The sequence below is a fragment of the Capsicum annuum genome, chromosome 9 (genome assembly GCF_002878395.1).
Source record: "Capsicum annuum cultivar UCD-10X-F1 chromosome 9, UCD10Xv1.1, whole genome shotgun sequence".
NCBI lineage: Eukaryota > Viridiplantae > Streptophyta > Magnoliopsida > Solanales > Solanaceae > Capsicum > Capsicum annuum.
In genome coordinates, this window is record NC_061119.1 from 1583984 (window position 1) to 1587940 (window position 3957).

General features: G+C 37.3%; 1 pseudogene; it reads right to left on the reverse strand.

Moving 5' to 3' along the window:
• LOC107841739 overlaps positions 1-3384 on the reverse strand; it is a 16346-nt pseudogene extending 12962 nt beyond the window's left edge.
• Positions 3385-3957: the final 573 nt, after the last annotated feature.

A 3957-nucleotide genomic window follows, 5' to 3' on the forward strand; every position in this document is an offset into this window, starting at 1 on the left:
TAATCTTGAATTGTGGAAATTTGGTGGTAAAAAAGAATTTGGGGTTGGATGGTAGGAATTGAAAAAAATGAATATCGTTTAGTTCTGATTTACTGTCGTTGGTTATTTTGGAGCAGATGTGAATGTCGTTGATGTGATAGTATCATGATATGCTGAAATGAATAGGCAAATATAGGTTCGGGTAGGCAAAACTCCTATGAATAAGAATTTTCGTTGAATGTTTGAATATGGAATATTGGTTGAATATTTTCTAATTTATCGTGCGTGACTCAATTGTACCATTTGACCGGGGAATGCCCCGAAACACTTGTATTATTTTATCCGGGGAATGCCCCGAGGTATCTTGTACTCGAAGGACGCTCATGATCAAGGTTCGAGGCATCGGGTAAAGATTTGGAGCATAGTTTATGATTAATATAAGTTAGCGTAGGTTTACGTTTTTGCATTTTTCTATTTCGGGACTGTATAATTGGATTGGATACTAAACTTTGGACTGTTTTGTCTTTGTGTGTTTTGATTGATTGTTCTACGTGTTTTTGTATTGTTTATACATTTGTAATGTCAGATTAGCTGATACGCTCCACCAAGCGACCGTGGTCGAACCACGGGATTGAGGGGTGCCTAACACCTTCCCCTCGATCAACAAAATTCATTAGCCAAAATCTTTGTTCGCAGATCAGTGTTACAGAGTCAAAAACCATTTTGAGAAAGGATATCCACGGGTGACTTGGCACACTCGATTTATGCCAAGTGGAGACTCTGAGTTTTCGATATAGTGAATCCTTTTCAAAACAAATCTTTATTTTGTCACTTAATAATAAAAATCCTTTCAAAGCTAAAATACAATCTTTTGGATGTTGAAAAAGGGGTGTGACAGCTCAGGCGACTCTGCTGGGGACTTTTCAGAATTCGACCTTATTTTTTTGAGTCGTATCGACTTTGTTTGGCATTATGAGTGAATAAACATTGTTTGTGATTATTGTTTGTGTTATTGTTATCACTGCTGTGAGTTTCTATGCTCTTTGTTTATAGTTTTTCTTTATGTGTTACCGCTTTATATCTGGCATCATTTGCATAACCCGAGTCAATTCTTTCTGCAACAAGTCCCGGAGTGCACGTCGTGCGCACGAACTCTAGTTGAGTCACCCTTATTTTGGGGGGGGGGGAGCCGTTGGATGTATGGAGTAGGTGGAAAGAAAAGAAGCCACTATCGACCATATGCTCCCCCAAACGACCTTGTTAGTAAACCACAACGTAGGTCAGCCTTTAGGTCATTCTTATGTGCATCCTATTGAGACCTAGCAGGACCCACACGGTCCTTTGTAGGAGACTCACCCCTAAAGCATCCCTACGTGCTAAATGTTGTATCATTGAGGGTAATATGGTCATTTGACGGACTGATTTGGGAAAAACATGTGTTAGAAGTAAAGTGCGTAGTCAAGAAATGTTGAAAAAAAAATATAGAAAAAGTGAGTCAAAAAGAAAAAAAAGAGTTTCATGATTTTAGATTTCTTTATGGCTTTTTCACAATTCAAAAATAAAATAAAAAAATAAAAATAAAAAAAAGGATTTCTTTTACCTTTCTCATTCGTTGTCTCAAAAACATCAAAAAGCTTTTCCTCTTATTCCTTTACCATGCATTCATAATTTGACAATTTTAAAAAGATTTTCCCTTTATCTCAATTAGCATGCATTCATAATTCTAAAATTCCAAAAAAGATTTTCTTTAGAAGTTTCAAAAATGGTAGTAGTTGTGTCCATTTCATAAAAATGAAAATACCAAAAAGAATATTTCTTTCATAGTTGTCGATGTCAGTTTTGTGTGAAGTGTCTAATTCCCCCCCCCCCCCCCCACCACCACCACCACAAAAAAAGATTTTGTTTTTATCATCCGTCTGTAATCGCGTCTCTTAGGTCAAGTCTCAGTCCGTTTTAATCCTTAATTGTCCAAACTGGACGAACTACGCACCCCTGATTCTCCTCTTTCAGGATGTCAGATGCGTAGGCAACCTATTGTTGGTTCGGAAATTTTATTTCAAAAAAAAATAAAATTATTCACTCTTCATTTAGAGTAGATGTTTCATATACATCTTCAAGAGAAAACTACAAAAAGATTTTTTTTTAATAGTTTCAAGTTTCACTTTCATATGAAATTCAAAATTGAAAATCCAAAAAAAAATTTCTTTGGTAATCGTAGGTTTCATATTGTATAGAGATGTTAAAGTTGAAAAATTCAAAAAGATTTTCGTCAATTCTTTTGACAATTTGTTATTTTCTCTTCTCAAAGTTTTAAAAAAAAAGTAAAAGAAGAAAAGGAAAAAGAGTTTAATTGGCCGTTTTGGCAAGACTTCACGAACTACGCACACCTGATTCTCCTCTCTCGAGAGTGAGATATGTAGGCGCCCTTCTTGGGTTCGGTGATCTTTTCAAAAAAAAAAAAAAAGAAGGAAAAAGAGGTTTTGAAAAAGTGTTGAACTCCAACACATTTGTTTCTTTTATTGAGTTAGTTTAAGGTGGTTGGTTTGTGGCATTCTGGCTGGTCCTTCACATCACACCAAATCCAAAGGGTTAGTTGTGTCCAACCAAGATATAGAGAGTGACATCATGGATCAAACAAAGAATCAGGAAAATGAGAGTTTGAAGCAAGAGATTAGGAGGCTAAGACAACAAATGACAGAAATGTATCGAGCTTGGGCCAGTGGGTTGCCTCCTCCTTCATTTCCCTTTATTGATCCTACAAATACCTCGAGTTTTCCACCAAAATCTCAAAGTCATTTTTCTACTGTTGTTGATGCACCGCAACATGACTCAGAATTCATTCCAAGCCAAAAGCATCTCAATACTTCCATCACTTTTCCTCTAGCTCCTCAGCATAAGCCTGCTACATTCACAAGACCACATGTCGTCTGCGATCTTATTGCTCAATCCTCTACTGGGACTTCCACACTGGCTCGCCCAATGATTGTGCGTCCCCATGCTGCTAGTGAACTTATATTCAATACTTTTGGTGATCATTGTTATACTCCTGAGCCTGCTTTTAAGTTAACTGAACCACCAAAATTTCTTAACAAGAAGTCCAGTGTGCCAGAAGAGTCAAAGAAAATGGTTGAAAAAATGAAGAGTGCAGAAAATGCTATGAAATATTCTTTAGGACCTACGGGTAAAAAAGATGTTTCATACAAAGACTGGGGCATGCCTTCAAGTGCTAACTTTCATCCAATCTTTGAGATGTCGAAATTTGAGGAGCAAGATGGGCATGAGAAATCCGTGAAACATTTGGGATAATATTGTAATCAATTGAGAGAACCTGGACGGAAGAAGAATGAGAAAGATGACACTGCTATTGTAGTTGAAGAACGGGCATATCCAAGAAGATGACGTCATCGTTGCTGTCAGTCTCAAGCCCAAATCCATACCCAAGCTCTCCATAATCACTCTCAAAATCCAATATACTCTGTTTTTCGACCTCCATATATAGTATATTACGCACAACCATATGTTCAACTCCTTTCTTACCCACAATTGCGCGCACCAAATCTTCAAAGTCATCCTCTAATTCCACAAACATACCAAAGCCCTTCTAGGCCCGATGTTCGATCTAAGTTAAATAATGAAATGAGGCAGAAATTGAGGGATAGTTTTACACTAATTGGAGAGTCGTATGTCAGTTTATTTCAGAGATTGGCACAACGAGGCATGACCTCTCCTTGGGTATACTCTTGACCCGAATTCAAGAATTTTTGATCCTAATGTAGGATGTGCATATCATTCTGATGTTCAAGGTCACAATATTAAAGATTGTCGTGCTTTGAAAAGAGAAATTGAAAAGATGATTCAAGACAAATTGATTATGGTGCCGAACATTGACGGTGAGGAAAACTCTAGTCATGCTGATATATAAATCAGTGGCTAAGATGTCAGGCCGAGCAATTGAGAAGTCACCCCTCTCCTTACTAG